Source organism: Sapajus apella, unplaced genomic scaffold (assembly GCF_009761245.1).
Source record: "Sapajus apella isolate SASKATOON/1434 unplaced genomic scaffold, GSC_monkey_1.0 scaffold67, whole genome shotgun sequence".
In the NCBI taxonomy this organism is placed as follows: domain Eukaryota; kingdom Metazoa; phylum Chordata; class Mammalia; order Primates; family Cebidae; genus Sapajus; species Sapajus apella.
In genome coordinates this window covers 3,703,151-3,721,447 of record NW_022437007.1, presented here as the reverse complement: position 1 = coordinate 3,721,447, position 18,297 = coordinate 3,703,151, and positions in this window count along the sequence as shown.

Genomic DNA, 18,297 nt, shown 5'->3' with positions numbered 1-18,297 from the left:
AAAATAATCAGTATACAACTATTCTTTATCACAGCTGTTCTATTATGAGCATCTTATTTTTAATTAATCATATTTTACTCTTATACACTAATATCTATGACACAGTGCAATGATAAAGAATTCTTTTATATGAAGGAAGGTAAAATTCCATAGGATATGTTTTGTCTAATTGTGGCATTCAGAGAAACACAGGCGTACTTCAATTTAAATATGAAATCTATCATGAATCCCTGTTTTTATTCTTTTTATTTTCTTAAAATTAGCAAAGTTTGTGCTCTCACATTGCTTCAGCTTTTCCTCCTAAATTATGGAGAAAACTCTTATTTTATAGAGAAAGACATGAAGTACTTTGTTTGTATTTAGGGCGTAGTTAAATATGAAAAAATTCAGTATGATACAATTAGTTAAATGTGATACAATAGCATGATACAATTATTTTTTATAGATATGATGTATAAATCAGTATACAACTGCTATCAAGCAATATACAAAGAACTAAGGAAAAATCTTAGTGCAAAATGTAATCTTGTTACTTTCAATCCCTTATTTTTCTTTTTGGAAATGTATTACAGGGAAGGAGTTGTTAAGAAATGCTGGGAGATCAATTAATATGAAAATCACCACTGGATGGTTGAACTCTGGGCATCATTTGACAGTGATCAAGATTGTATAGTACAAAAGCCTTCCTTTTCACCCTCATTTAGATATTTTACGATAAGGCACGCTATTATATTTAATATGACATCTACTGAGTCATTTAAGTCTTAAAAGCTGAAAGCACAACTGACTAAAGATTGTTTATTGGTATGACATTCTAAACAATCCAAGGATAAACCTGCTGACAGAGCGACTTTGCTGAAGAAAATTAACAATTTCGGCTGTGTAAACTTCCAGTAGGAGACACGAAGATACATTGCTGTAGACTCTGAAGAATGTCACAGAACGCCAGTTATACGGAGCTTCTAAATGCCTGTAGGCCTGCAAATAGCAAACACTACATGATTTTAAAAGAATGGTGAAACGACTAAGGGGTAGAATAAAGTACGTTTTGAGGTCAATAGACTTTTAATACCTAGGCTGGCAGAATTGTTACCATTATTGCAAATTTCTAACCATGAGGTCGTTCTACTTATTTCTGTTTTGTAAAAGAAAAAGGATAAATTTTAGGGAAGATGGCTACCAGACAAAATTCAGCTCTAAGATGGTTTATCTTCAGGTTGCAAAATGATGGACACTTTTAAAAAAAATTACAGTTCCTCAAATGTTTCTAAAGTAGCAAAACATTAGAGTCCTTTATGTGACCTGGAACACATTATCTTGTTTATGTATTTGTTTACTTTCAATTTAAAGACACTCTAAGGAAGAGTTTACTTCCCCTGTTCTCACCTAGTTCTGATATATCGTGTTATTTTGAAGAGTTCCAAATTCTACAGGGCTTACATTTATGACTTTAATTTTCATTGTCATGTTTTTTCCAAGTGCCAATAAAAGCTAACTTTAAAAACATAAAAGCAGGAAGCAGTTGACTATGTAAACTTATTTGGCCTATAAACAATCAAGTTTCTAATAATCGCTCATTTTCCAACTTGGAAATATCAGTGGAAACTGTTATAATGGCAAGGTGTTCATTCTATCTCCTAATTAAATTCAAAATAGATTTTAAATGTAAATGTATTTAAAGGAAATTTAAACTTTAAAAACTGTGATTGCATACTAACCATATTTATTCTAATGAAACTTCCTAGATAAAACAGAATTTAAAATATAACCTATATGAAAAGGAATATAAACAATACAAAGTAATTATCTCTTACTCTCTTGGCAACCTGAAGTTAATTATGGTTAAAACTATTCTCCTTTGTATATTATTTTGAGAACCAGAAAACACAATCAGTTGCCATGGCTTATTTTTTAATTTAAAAAGGTTTGCTAGTTGATATGATTTGAAAATTATAACGAGTAATAATAAAAGTAAATGAAAAGCTCTGAAGCATAAACATATTTATGTAACTTTTAAATGTTCATAGTCATGTCATTACCCAGGTACAGAGTTGGAGGAAGGATACATTTCAGAACCAAAAAGTTTTAATTAAATGTGTTTGTCTGCAAAATATTCTTCTAAATTAATCCCTCCCACGTCATGCCCACCTTGCAGCTTTGAGAAATATATAATCAATAAAAGTTTAAAGTTTTGCATAATGTATGTTACAATATTCAACACACTTTTTTTCCATCACTCATCTCAGTCAAAGTCTAGAGCTTCTCAGTCTATCTTCAATTTAGCAAAACACCTCCATGTATAAGAAAGAAGTAGTTCTTAAACAAACTTGAGTATGCTTTATCCAAAATTATGCCACTTTGCTTCTTAGCTACTGCTTTAAATATTTTTCTAGAATAAAATATTCAGACGAATTGATGTGTTTTAAGGTAAAACCATATAAGAGAAGTGTGTTGATTCTCCTGGAACACTTTCTTGCTGAAGAATGTAATTTATATCGATTAGCACTTACCCAAATATTCCCGGTTACTAGTTTTCCTGCCAGAGAGCAGCTATATAAAATGGCATCAATTCTACAGCATAATAACGCCTTTCCAAACTTTCAGGCTCTAGTCCCCAGTATCACACACAAACAGTGTTATGAAAAAGGTAGAATCCCTCTGTCTCCGGATATTAAAACTATGTTATTAAATAAGAGACTGCTGTGAAAATGGATACAAACTGTTTATTCTTCTTCCTCTATCCACAGCTAGAATATTACACTGATTTTGTGCATAGTTTTGCACTATGATTGAGCAGCAGAATGTCAATTGTTGGACACTACCTCTCGGTTTGACCCGTGAAACTTCCTCCGCAAAATTCTTTGTGTTTTATTCTTCCTTTCCTCTGGATATAAGCCAATATTCACAAAAGCCCACATGCCAAAAAACGTAGAGCTTAAAAATGAAGAAACTCAGATCTGTAAATGCACCATGAGACACAAACCAGTTAGAAACACTAGATTTGGCCGGGCGCGGTGGCTCAAGCCTGTAATCCCAGCACTTTGGGAGGCCGAGGCGGGTGGATCACGAGGTCAAGAGATCGAGACCATCCTGGTCAACATGGTGAAACCCCGTCTCTACTAAAACTACAAAAAATTAGCTGGGCATGGTGGCGCATGCCTGTAATCCCAGCTACTCAGGAGGCTGAGGCAGGAGAATTGCCTGAACCCAGGAGGCGGAGGTTGCGGTGAGCCGAGATCGGGCCATTGCACTCCAGCCTGGGTAACAAGAGCGAAACCCCATCTCAAAAAAAAAAAAAAAAAGAAACACTAGATTTGGAGTTTACCTGTGTGATAAATGAACGTCTCTCCTGTTTGATTCCTTTGTACATTTAATAAGTATAGAAACTAGCACTACATGCCTTATAATAAAATTAGTAACTGGAAATGTCTTGCTGCCTTTATAGCACCTAAAGGATGTGGGATTGGCCCAGTGGTTGGAGGACATGGATAAAAAAATAGATCTTGTATGTTGTAATGCTGAAGATCTCTGTCAAACAATGACCAAAATATCCAGTAAAACTGTCACCCATAAACATTTTGAAAATTTTGAAAACAGACTACTTGCCTACTGAACGTCACTTCAGAAAGAGGAGCTTAAACCAAATACTCTGTATATTAGCTATGATTGGCAGCTTTTAGCTAAAATACGAAAAGAGATATGCAAGAATTGACTTGTTTTCAAACATAGATAAGAATAGAGAGAGTATGGAAATAAAGAAATTTATGGAATTGGGAAAGCCACCAGCCACTTCTGGTTCCAATTAAGAAGATAGAAGACAGAAAAAGACTTAATGATAAAAACATAGGCTGAATGTGGTGTCTCATGCCTGTAATCCCAGCACTTTGGGAGGCCACAGCAGGCAGATAACCTGAGGTCAGAAGTTCAAGACTGGCCTGGCTAACATGGTGAAACCCCATCTCTACTAAAAATACAAAATATTAGTCAGGTGTGGTGATGGGCGCCTGTAATCCCAGCTACCTGGGGGGCTGAGGCAGGAGAATTGCTTGAATCTGGGAGGTGGAGGTTGCAGTGAACCAAGATGGCACCATTGCACTTCAGCCTGGGAAACCAAAGTGAAACCCCATCTCAACAAAATAAAATAATAAAAACATAATAATAATCCTCAGTTGAAGAAGTGCCTTAATCCTTAGAAAAATGTCTTTGAAGCTAATACTGTTCCACCTGAACATTCTTCTGCCTGCCACAAATTAGCCACAATTTAGTGGGAAGAAAAGCATAAACTTTAAGAATCAAATAAATTAAGTAGACATGAGAATTAGGCATGAAGAAAATTTTGCAGGATTTTACTGACACCTTGAAATGCCTGCAGCAAACAGATCAGAAACATACTACTTTTTTTTTTTTTTTTGAGGGAATTGTTTTGTCAAAGAAACAACAAATCTAGTGTAAAAAAAAACAAAACACTTTGACATTTTTTCTTCAACCCTTGCTGTCCAGAGCTGCACAAGTAAGAAGAGCACTATAAAGACTCTATCAGACTGGTGATTTTTCTTCCAAATTACACTCACTTCAGATATAACTACACAGGGTAACAAACAAGAAGGACTATCTGAGGAAAAAAAAAGAAGTCAAAGAACAATGCATGAAGAGGGAAAATAAGGACAGTGTTTGATTAAGGTGTTTCTCCACTGAAATAGGAGTTCCTGTAATATCTGGACTACAACGTTTTTTTATTATTTTGGAAAAGTGATTTCGGTGTGTTTTTCATTCCACTCTGCCAAATGGGACTTTTTATGAAGGCTATTCATCCGCTTCTCCTTTGTAGAAGTGTACAGATGTAAAATGAGACATGTGAGCAGATAGGCAAAATGTCCTTTGGTTTTTAGGTTATCAAACAATAAGGGGCCCATTGATATCCGGTGAATTACTTAGAGATCTTGAACACTGAGTTGAGCGCAGTAATTAGACAGAAGTTTGGTTTATATTATCTGAAAATACTAGATAGCTTGACTGATGCTAAGATATGTGTTTACCAAACCTAACCTCTTCTTGGAGATCCAGTAACAGTCTATATGCTGGCCTCCTTAGTGTTTGGATGTAATTATTTTACAGAAATAGACTATAAGCAGAATTGATGTAAACCACTCCTAGAACTGACTTTTAAAAACTTCCTATGTGGCTGGGTGCAGTGGCTCATGCCTGTAATCCCAGCACTTTGGGAGGCCAAAGTGGGTGGATCACAAGGTCAGAAGTTCAAGACTAGCCAGGCCAACGTGGTGAAACCCTCTCTCTACTAAAAATATACAAAAAAGTATCTGGGTGCATTGGTGGGTGCCTGTAATCTCAGCTACTCAGGAGGCTGAGGCAGAGAATTAGTTGAACCTAGGAGGCAGAGGTTGCAGTGAGCCTAGATCACACCACTTCACTCCAGCCAGGACAACAGAGAGAGACTTCGTCTAAACAACAACAACAAGAACAACAAAACTTCCTATGTATATTCTGCATGATATTTCTTCCCTGCTAATTGAATTAGATAAGCATAGCAACTTTAAAAGCCACACATTGAAGACGAAGGGCCTAAAAGATGGTATTTTCTTGTTCTTTGAATCATCACTCAGAAATACCCATTTTAGACTTTGTAGTATTCAAAAAATAAATTAATCCGTAACAAATTATAATTCTTGTTTAAAATAAACCTTTATGAATGTGTGAGTTGATTTGCAATCTTCCAGCTTTACCTTATCTAGTAGGCAAAGGTCATGTAACAATATGATATAATTTCTGCAAGTCATATAATTTGTACATATGCCTCTTATTTATAAGTTTAACCAGTTTGTTATTTCACAGATCATCTCAAGTTAATTCACCCAATTAAACAAATAGCTCTGAGTAACCATTTACATGCGATACTGAGCTAGTACTGGAGATACACCAGTGAGTAAGACAATAATCTTGTCATGAAGAAACTTATGGTACACAAGAACTTAGACAAATGCAGTCATGCACCACATAATGATATTTTGATTATTAACAGACTATATAAATGATGGTGGTCCCATAAGATTATAATGGATATGAAAAAATTCTGTTGTCTAGTGATGACATCATCGCCATCATAATGTCGTTGTAGTGCAATAAATTATCACACATTTGTGATGATGCTGGTGTAAACAAGCCTACTGTGCTGCCAGTTGTATAAAAGTATAGCACATATCTGGGTGCTGTGGCTCACACCTGTAATCCCAGCATTTTGGGAGGCAGAGGTGAGCGGATCACCTGAGGTCAGGAGTTCAAGACCAACCTGACCAACGTGGTGAAACTTCATCTCTACGAAAAATACAAAAAAAGAAAAAGTTAGCTGGGTGAAGTGGCAGGTGCCTGTAATCCCAGCTACTTGGGAGGCTAAGGCAGGAGAATCATTTGAACTTGGGAGGAAGAGGTTGCAGTGAGTCAAGATTGTACCATTGCACTCCAGCCTGGGTGACAAGAACAAAACTCCATCTAAAAAAAAAAAATTATAGCACATAAAATTATGTACTGTATGTAATACTTTGCATTTATAATAAATGACTATGTTGCTAATTTACTTACTTATGATACGATGCCTTTTAATCATTATTTTTTAGTATACTTGTAATTTTTTTAAGAAAATGTTACAGTAAGAGAGCCTCAGGCAGGTCGTTCAGAAGGCATTCCAGAAGAAGGTGTTGTGCTCATAGAGATGACAGCTCCATGGGTGTTACTGCCAGTGGGGCAAGTAGACCTTCCATTGGAGTGAGATGTGGAGGTGATATTGATATTGTTGATCAATATCAATATTGATATTGACAGTGATATTGATGATCCTGACCCCGTGGAGGAATAAGCTAATGTGTCTTAGTTTAAAAAATAAAAATAAAAAACAAAATTAAAAATAGAAAAAAATCTTACAGAATAAGGATATAAAGGGAGAAAAATCTTTTTGTATAGCTGTACAATGTACAATGTGATTGCGTTTTAAGCTAAGTGTTACAACAAAAGTAAAAAATTTAAAAAAACTTAAAAAGTGTATAAAGTAAAAGAAATGTTACAGTCAGTTTAAGGTGAATCTGCTATTAAGAAAGAAAAAATATTGTTTATTAATTTAATGTAAACTAAGTGTCCAGTGTTTTTAAAGACTGCAGTAGTGCACAGTGAGGTCCTAGGCCTTCACACTCACTCAGCACTCACTCACTGGCATAGCTACAGGCTCTATTCAGAGAAAGTGCCCGACACATGTGTACCATTTTCAATCTTTTACGCCATATTTTTACTGTACCATTTCTCTATTTAGATATGTTTGGATGCACAAATACTTCCCACTGTATTACAATTGCCTATAGTATTCAGTACAGTACATGCTGTACTGAATTGTGGCCTAGGAGCAATAGGCTATATCAGCGGTCCCCAATCCCTGGGCCAGAAACTGGTCGATGGCCTATTAGAAACTGGGCCACACAGCAGGAGGTGAGAGAACAGCGGGAGAGAGCAAAGCTTCATCTCTATTTACACCTGCTCTCCATCACTTGCATTACTGCCTAAGCTCTGTCTCCTGTTAGATCAGCAGCAGAATTACATTCTCATATGATTGTGAACCCTGTTGTGAACTGTGGGTATGAGGGAGATTGGACACTCCTCACAAGAATCTAATGCCTGATGATCTGGGACCATCTAGTTGTGGGAAAACTGAACTTACATTATGGTGAGTTACATACTTACTTCATTATATATTACAAGTGTATTCCTCTGTTTTCAAGCTGCTAATAAAGACATACCCAAGACTGGGTAATTTACAAAAGAAAGAGGTTGAAGGGACTCACAGTTCCAGGTGCCTGCAGAGGCCTCACAATCATGGCAGAAGGTGAAAGGCACATCTTGCATGGTGGCAGACAAGAGGAGAGAATGAGAGCCAACAGAAAGGAGTTTGACCTGACCAAACTATCAGATCTTATGACACTTATCCACTACCACAAGAATGGTGTGGGGGAAACTTCTCCCATGATTCACTTATCTCCCACTTGGTCCCTCCCATAACATGAGAGAATTATGGGAGCTACAATTCAAGATGAGATTTGGGTGTGGACACAGCCAAACCATATCAACAAGGTAATAATAATAGAAATAAAATGCACAATAAATGTAATGTGTTTAATTATCCCAAAACAATCGTCCCCTCTCCAGTTTGTAGAAAAATTGTCTTCCATGAACGCGGTCCCTGGTGAGGACCATGCACTTTTGTCAAGGGAAAAGGGGAGGGATTGAGACTTTTCTGTGGTTCTTATATATTGGAACCCATACGACACTCTATCTAGGTATCCTTTGAGAAAAAAATTAAAATTAAATGACATCTGAAAGTTTGGGGAAAAACATGTGACCCATGATATTTATCAGCTTGTGGTCCTTATGTGCCAGTAAGTAAAGCTATTTCAGGTGTCAGTTACCATGTGTTACCACTCCCTGATGCTGAGTGCATTATAGGCATTAACATCTTGGCTCCTGGTGGCATAGAACATCAGTGCCACCTGAGTGCCCCCTAACACGTAAGAATTTGAGCCACCATAGCAGGGCAAATCCACGCCTGTCTTCCATCTGAGTTACTCAGAGGGTTATTCAACAAAAACTGTACTGTGTATTAAATGGAGAAAAAGATATTACTTTGCTAACTCAGGACTTGATATAAACGACTCTGTCATTGCGTAACAGCACATTTGGGCTAGTCAAAGATGTCTTTAGGCCATGGAGACTGACAATGGATTGTTGCAGACTGAATGCCAAGGCTATGTGGACAGGAAGCCAAAAATATTTTAGATACAGTCAAATAAAAGGTTTAACTCTGGCAGCATCCACTAATAAAAGGGAGGCCCAATAGCTGGAAGGCCCCTTTGGGTACGGGCCCCAGCACATACTTCACTTGACTGTTCCTCTGGTACTCTTTGTCAAGATTACCAAGAGCACCACCAACTTTGGATGGGTGTCTTTGCAGCAGCAAGCCTTGAAAGCATTCAATAAGCCATGGTCCAGGTACTCCCTTTAAAACTTTTAGAGGCTGCTAACCCAATACAATTATAGATGACTGCAATCCGCATGCCTGCAGATTAGAGTCTGTGGCAAAAGAAAACTTCCCGTGGGGTGCACAAGCCTCTTGGACTTAAACACATAAATTGCCTGAGGCAGCCAGAAGACATACCCATTTTGAAAGTTAACTCCTTCCTCACTACTGGACACTTGTGCAGATTTAGCATCTATGGCTGGAGTGTCATATGTGATATGTTTGACAAACTCTGTTTACACTGGGAATGTTTCTGGAGCCTTGGGGGACCAGCTGATGATGGATCCCAAGATTATTTTATCCCTTACTGTCCTATCGGTAAGAAATAAATTGGCTTCATATAACTTGTTGCATGTGAGTGTGCTCTGTCTCACTGAACTCAGACAAGCCAGAAATCAGTGCACGGTAAATCTGCTTTGCAGTGGATTAAAACGTGTGTTGGAGACTAAATGTTGATGTCTCTCCCAAGTTCTTATGCTGAAATCCCAACACTCAATGGGATGCATTTGGAAGTAGAGGGTTTGGAAGGTGATTAGATCAGTTTAGTGCCCTTATAAAAAAAAAAACTCCAGAGAGCTTCCTTGCTGCTTCCATTCTGTTAGGACATGTGAAAAAAAAATGGCCTTTAGGGACAGGAAGCTGGCCTTCACCAGATAATCAATCTGCTAGCACATTATCTTGGACTTCCCAGCCTCCCTGATCTTTGAGAACTAATTTCTTTTGTTTACAATCCACTCAGACGATGATATTCTGTTACAGCAGCCTGAATAAAACAATATAATGAAATAAGTCTGAATTCAGGATACAAAAAATGTGAAACATTTTTATGCAGGAGAATTTCTGTCTGAAGTAAGATAAGAATATTTGACAAAAAGGAAAGTAGCCATATTCAAGAGTCAGAGGAAATACTAAAAGATAAGGTTGTTTATTTCACCATTGATGGATGAACAGGCTCACAGTGGGATGTAATTAATTAAGATCTTCTGGTTCCTGGCATGATATTACTTATTGAATTAGAGAAAACAGGAGTTGAAATTAAGTTTTGGATGTATTAAGAAAAATTACATATTAGTACTGTGGCAGTGCTAAACAGAATTATTTTATAGCTGCTCTGGAACTCAGAAATTGATCTTGACTGAAAATAACTATGTACCAGAAATGGGTACACCAAGAGCATAGAAAACAATATAAAAACTGAACACAATATGTTATATTAGAATGCAATATTTTTGACATCTTCAAAACCAACGTTATAAAATGCATGCAACTGAAATACTTTGCTTCTAAATTTAATACTCTGTTCCTCATTCCTCTGTCCTTAGATCATTGAAAATATCAAAGATGACCAAATACATCTTTTAAAATGTAGTAGTATAAAATTATGTATTTCTAACTATTCACATTTGTAATGCTAGAGACATTAAATATTACCAGAGAGTGTTATTTACTACTATCAGCCCTGAAATATGCTAGCTTTACCATCCACACTGTAACATACCAATCAGCATACATGTTATCTATTAAACTCTAGTTCAGGATGATCTACTATGAATGTTATGTAGATTTATTTATTTTTACATATAATAGCTTCCAGGGTAAATCAGTGGAAGTGCAGTTTTTTTTTTCTTTTTATCCTGTAAGATGACAATTAAAATGAACAAGGCAACTGATTACTTCATGTTATGGTTTGAATGTAAGTGTTTCTCCAAAATTCAGATGCTGGAACTTAAACTTCAAGGTGATAAAGAGGTGGGGTCTCTTGGCAAGTGTGGTCTCTTGGCTCTGCACTCAAAAATGGAATTAATGCCATTATAAAGACGGTTTGGAAAACTGTTAGACCTCCCATTTTTTCTGCCATGTGAAAAGCAGCAGGAATGTACAATCTTGGAAGAAAAGGGTAGCTCTCACCAGATATAGAATCTACCGGTGCTTTGATCTTGTACTTCCCAGCCTCCAGAGCTGGAGAAGTAAATTTCTACTATTTATAAATTATAAATTCTATGGTATTCTGTTATAGCATCAGGAAAAGGTTAAGACATTTGGTAAATATAGTGGTGGTACAATATATATGTTTAGAAAGTCCTCATATTAAAAAACATTAAGGGAATGGAGAAAAATAGTGAAGTTTCCACCGCAGCAAATGCTAACAGGTACTTTGATTTGTAATCTAGTAATTAAAGGAAACTAAAAATAGTCTTATGCATATTTGAATTACATGTATGAAATAAACTATCTATGCACAGCACTGATATTATGCTTAGTGCATCAATTAATTTTGTCATATCATATACAGATCTAGTTAATATCACTGTGAAAACACTTAAGAGTTTAAATGTAATATATCCTATATAATGTGGCTATATTAATATTAGATAGTTTAGGCAAAACTGTACTGGCTCTCATTGTCTGAAGGTTCTCTTTTGAAATACTGGAGAAGTGTTTATCTATTAATATTTATTTATTTGATGTGGTCCTACAATATTTCATGACTTATTTACTGCTTTAGTGGGTATCATTATATATTTGTTATTATCAAAATATGTTTTTTCAAGTACTGTATTTCTGTGTTTGGGGATCCTCCATCTATAATATGTACTTAAATAATGACATTTCTCAGTTTTATCTTTACTGGAAATTTCTATAATCTCTATCCCTCATGAATGACAAGAGATCTCTATATAGGAGGTAGATAACTATTTATTTATATCTCATCAGTAGAGTTGCCTATTAAGTTGCATATTTTTAGGAAGTCCAATTTTTTAAAATAATAGTATATAAACACACTGTGTCTGATTACAAAAGATTGGAGGATTATATAAGATTCAGCAAATAAATATTGTACTTTTAAAAACTAGTATAAAATTTGAATATTATGAATGTTTACTATATTTCAAAATGAAAAATAAGAGTTAGAAAGCTGTATGTCACACTTTGTACCTTGTTCATATCTAACTTCAAGGCATAGTAATTGAAACATTGCTTTGAGAACTACAATCATCAGTATAGTTTTATTATATTTCACTACAAAATGTTTCCAATTCTTTCTGTCTTTGAATTATACATTCTGAAAAATACCATAAATTTTTAAAATGGCTATATTAAATTTAGAATAATCCATCAGTTTTTTCCATAATTATAAATTTTGTATTTATAAGATGTTGCTAAATTCTGAAGTTATAATGATGTCCAAATAACCCTATTATAAATTGATAAACTACTATTAAATATTCATCCACTAACGTTTTTCTTACCAATGTTACAAACATTCATTTTTCTTTTGGGCATAAGCTATTACTTATTGCCCATACTATAGAGTAATAGTACTTTTATGTCTTCTCTCAATCTTGATTTTGTAAAATAGAAAAAAAATCAACATAGAATGAAAAGACATAGGTCCAAGTGCTAACCATGTTGAGTGCTTTTGTTGAGGACTTTCTTCTTTGCTGAGCCTCATTTTGTCAAGTGACAGTGAGGGCTAGCGGAGCTGAGTGAAACAATATCATCATGACGATTTCTTCCTATTCGAAAGTCTCCTTTTTTGCTTATGGACACTCTCCATACATTTGTTTTCTGAATCTGTGACTTTATTAATAACATTCAGTATTTTTACTATTATGTTGTTTTTATTTTCATATTTAGTGTTGTCTTTCTGAGATGGCACGAATATCACTTTAAATGAGGATATATATTATTCTGTACCAAATAAATTGTAATTATTTTGCTCCCAAATATATATACCTATATGAGAAATTATTGGAGAGGAGGAAACCCAATCAAGTTGGACCTGTACTCAAGAGGCTTCCATTGTAGCAGAAGATAGCTATGGGAACACAGCACACTTAGCAAAAATACATTTATATTGAGCATGTTTATAATCTACAGCATCTCCTATACTTTGTACTGATAATACAGAAAGCTAAGATCAAATCAGATTGAAATCTCTGAAAATATATTATGGAAGAGATAACTTTTGAGCTACAGCTTAACAATAGATTAACTTTTGACTTGCAAGGATTTTTGAGAGAGGGTTTGAGTGAGAGGCAATGTTTTCAGTCCATTTTGTGCTGCCATAACAGAATACTTGAGACTAAGTCATTTGCAATGAATAGAAACATATTAGCTCACATTTCAGAAGTTTGGAATTGCAAGACAAAGAGGTTGTCACCTGACAAGCCTCAGTTTCATAGCAGAAGGCAGAAGGAAAACAGAGTGTGAGAGGGAGGGAAAAGCAAAAGAAAAGGCAAACTTTTCCTTTTGTAAAGAACCTATTGTCTTAATAAGATCATGAATCCATTCAGTATACCCTCATGGCCTAATCACCTCTCATTAGGCCCCACTGTCTAATACTGTTGCATTTGAGATTAAGTTTCCCACACATCTCTTAAGGGACATATTGAAACCACAGCTCTCATTAACTATACTCTACCTTTATTTGGTCTTCTAGTTCCAAACACGTAGTGACAAATCTTATAAAGACAAAGTGTCTAATGACTTTTGTATTTTTTACTACTCCTAAGGCAATTATAAGCTTTGAGAATATTTATGGAGATCTGATTAGCTACATCTTCGTGGACAAAAGTTGTCAGACAATTTTCAATGTAGGAATTAAAATGAAAATGAACTTACCTGCAAAAGGTTAATTCTGCAATGGAACCGTATATTATTACAATTATAAATATGCAGAGATCACCTAATTTTAAATCTATTCATTACAAAGACCTTCTCTGCAGTATCTTTTATAAGTAATCCTGACACTCTTTCAGGACCTTAGCTGATACAGTTTTCATTTCCTGGTTTTATTAAACACATCTTTATTCATCAACAGTTGTGTAAAACTGGGCACATAAATATGAGGAAGACATTGCTTGTGCCATAAGACAGAATGAGATTTCTTTTTTACTTTGTTCTGTGTCTGTCTCATATTGAGCCTGCCACTGAATTTAGCATATGGCATGATTACGGTTTCTTCGCTCCTTTAGTACACAGTCTGCATTATTTGTATTTATATCCTTGAGATGTAGCAAAATACTTGTCATGTATTCAATAACCCATAAATATTAGCTGTAAGACCAAATCAATCTTTGAGAAAATAAGGTTTTATGAGGATGTGATTGAATCTGAATCTTAAAGATGGTGAACACATAGCTTGAAGGGAAAGAAGCAAAATATAAGAGAAATTCAGTCTTTGCTGAAGGAAAATTGTATATGAAAGAACAGTGTCTAAAACGAGTGTTAACAATTTAAGTGTGAGGATATGTGACCTGTCAAAAACTTAATAATGATCGTAAAGATAGCTAATATTCAGGCAGGATGGGAATAAACTCACCCTAACAGAAAACTTCAGAATTTTTTTCTGTCTCCATTCTCAAAGTGTTTCATACCATTTGCTTAATGTATTATATCATGTGGTAAATGACTCTGCTACGATTTTTTTTCCTTTTTATCATTGTCTTAGACAAGTATACTAAATTATTATATGAACACTTTTGGTTTTAGTAAGGTAAGAGAATATTTTTTGAGGGGCATTGAATTAGAGTATCACAAAATTTAGGTATAACATATCTAGATAATTGTAAAGTTTTGATGTATGGCACGGAGTAATTAGAAGATTGCCCATCAGTCATATTTGGTGTTACAAATCATGAAATGGCAAATAAAGAAAAACTCCTTGCAAGAAGCAAAAGAAATTATTCTCCACCTTTCATAAAAGTTCACCATTGTGGGTGAGAAGAACAATTAGGAGGAAACGGGAGAAGATAACAGCAGTTTCTGTGACAAATTCAATCTATTGGGTGACATTTATGGGTATATGCTCACTATATGGACAACACATTTTCATTAATATAACAGGAGAGCTTCTGCCTCCATATTACTTAGATATTGGAAAGAGTTAGTTTATTTTTGCCTATTAAAGATAAGGGATCAGCATGAAATTTTCAGAATGCTGTATGGTGATTTCAAATGAATTGAATCTACCAGAACTTAAAATATGCAAGGTGAGAAGAGGAAGACTACAAGGTGGAAGTGTTAAGGGCCTGACTACTGTGCTGTGGATGGATGTGCTGTGCCAAGGAGTTTTTAACTTGACAATTTAAAATTGAGTAGAGGTTTTTCAAGAAAGAAGATAAGAGCAAATGATATAGAGAAGTCACCAGGGAGGAGACTAGAGAAAAGAGAAATCTTGATTTTTTTTTTTTTTTTTTTTTTGTTCCAGGAGTTACATGGAGTACTATATAGCCAAAAGATAAAATGTCCCAAGAAGATAAACAACTTTTTTTTTTTTTTGATGGAATCTTACTCTGTTGTCAGGCTGGAGTGCAGTGGTGCAATCTCAGCTCACTGCAACCTCTGCCTCGCGGGTTCAAGAGATTTTCCTGCCTCAGCTTCCCGAGTAGCTGGGACTACAGGAATGCACCACCACGCCCAGCTAATTTTTGTAGTTTTAGTAGAGATGGCGTTTCACCGTGTTGGCCAGGATGGTCGATCTCTCGACCTCAAGATCAACCCGCCTTAGCCTCCCAAAATTCTGGGATTACAGGGGTGAACCACTGCCCCTGGCCATATGAACAGATCTTAATACAATCTACCAGTACATCTTTGGAGATCCAAATATGATTTCGGCTGGAAGAGCATGTATGCTAATTTTATTTTTGATGTGGTACTAAAATTAGTATTTTGCAGAAAGACTAAGAGCCTCCAAAACATAAGTTCATGCAGTTTTCTGTTGCTGATTATTGCCAATATATTAACAGTTCAGAAAAGCCACAGAGTATTTTGTTACTATTAAAAGCTTTTTATATATGATTGTAAGTTCACTGAGGGAACAAACTTAGAGGGTGTGTAGATGTTTGCTCCTGGCCTGTTATAACTATGGTACATATTATGAACACCCATGTTAATATATATTTGTTTAGCGAATGAAAAGATGATTATTTCAGGACAGTTCTCCAGATGGCCTTGGACCAATCTAGTGCTTTTCCCTTTCTCACTTAAAGTTCTTAAGAATAACTGTAGAATGTGCTGGGAATGCAACATCTTGAGATAGGGAGTGGTCAAAACAGTTCAGGTGGTTTTTCAGCCGCTCCCAAAACAAGATGTTTTTCAGTGCTTCAGTCCAGTGAGTCATGTTGCCCCTTGGTATAAGATGTGGTTTGGATCTGTGTCCTCAACTAAATTTCATGTCGAATTGTAATTTCCAGCGTTGGAAGTCGGGCCTCCTGAAAGGTGATTGGATCAAGGAGGCGTTTCTCATAAGTGGTTTGATACCATCTCCTCGGTGCTGTTCTCATGATAGTGAGCGAGTTCTCAGGAGATCAAGTTGTTTAGTACCAGAGTGGTGTGTAGCACCTCCCACTTTGCTTTCTCTCTCTCTCTATCTCTCACTCTCTTGCCTCTGTTCCTACCATGTAAGACATGCCTGTAAGTTTCCCGAGGCCTCCTCATCCATGTTTCCTGTACAGCCTGTGGAGCCGTGAGCCAATTAAACCTCTATTCTTTATAAATTACCCAGTCTCAGGTATTTCTTTATAGCAATACAAGAATGGACTAATACAGTATAAAAGCCAGGAAGGATGCTTTCCAGGGTTCCTTAGCTGTGGTGCAAGTGAGAAATTTGTAGACAAGACTCCATCTGCCTGGGCTGCTTTCCTGAGCTGTGGGTGATCAACTCGCCCAGAATCCTTCTGTTGCCTGTTGCTGATAATCTGTAAGTAATAAACCCACTTGTAACTTGTATGTTTGAGTGTTCTGTCTCATTGGACTTAGGCAAGTAGTAAGAGTCATGCAATGGTGAATTAAAGAGAATAAATCAGGAGTCAATAGTGCTCGGATTAACTGTGCATCAAAACAGACTTCAACTCATTTAAATTCTTAGACCTCAACAATTGTATTTAGCCCTGGCTCTGCACTTATAATTCCTTATTTTTCATTTTTTAAATTGTTTTTCTATTTTTGACTCTTGGGTAGGCCAGTCAGAGTCTAAGATAAAAAAGAGGTATTAGAGCAATTAGACAGATAGTTTTTTATTCCCTAAGATAAAATTTAAAGAAAATAACAATGCCAGCAGAAAGATACTACAACCAAAGGGCAAGTTATTAATGCATTTCATATGTATAAGCCTGCTTCTATGTATACCAGAACACATGCACATATACACATGCACACTCAAAAAGAATTTTAATGGGTTAGTTTTCGACACACTCAAAGGTAGTTGGTTATAGACGAAAGGTGAGACTTTGAGTCAAAAGTTGATTCAAATTCTTTCTCTACCATTTATTAAATGTGAGGCATTAGTAAAATATTTGATTATCTTGAGCCTCAATTTTCTCTTCTATAAAAAGAAAAATCAATTATCTTGGAATACTTGCGAAGATAAACTATAGTATTACAAGAAAATGTTTAATGCAATGACTGAGTTAAAAACAAAAACTTGCCAAATATTAATTTCAATATCTATCATCAAAGAGCCACTGCCTATTAGCGTAGATCCAATAATTAATTGGACAGAAATTTGAAAGAACAAAACTGAAAACTTGGTGGCAAAATGTCTGAGAAAAGGTATGCTGATGGGTGTCTTCGATTAGGCAGATCGTGTGGATGTTTGTGTCACATATAATTGTCCATCAAAAGACATCCCTTGTGGAGCAGACTCTCTTGGCTTTAATTACTGACAAGACAACTCGCTATAAATAACATGACTTTCATGGCAGGAATGGAGGTTTTATCAGGGACCAGTGACAAACATTTTCCTTGCAGGAGACTCTTTTATCTACCAATGCTATTGAATGAATGCACAATTTTCTAAGAACACAATCCACAACTGAGTTTCTGATAGGGTGCCAGAGGGCTACCTGGTATGAAGTGCATTATACTGACCCTCTCTTATCATGTATAAACATTACTGTCCTCCTACAGAGATGGAAACATACTCCAGATAAGAATATGCCTCCTCTTTCCACAGCGCTTCTGCCAGCATCATAATCCCTTATCCTTTCCATTGTTGTATGACAATGTCCTTTATATTCAGGAAGCATGTTGTGTGGCAAAAGAACCTGGCAGTGATATTGTGCTCATGGATTTCACTGAAAATAACACATTTTCATCACTCAGAGGCAGCAACTTTATGGTCAATGAAGTCTCCATTTAATGTCATGTTATCTAATAGGCCTTGATATATCTCTATCTATCTCTCTCTCTCTCTCTCTCTCTCTCTCTCCATATATATATAT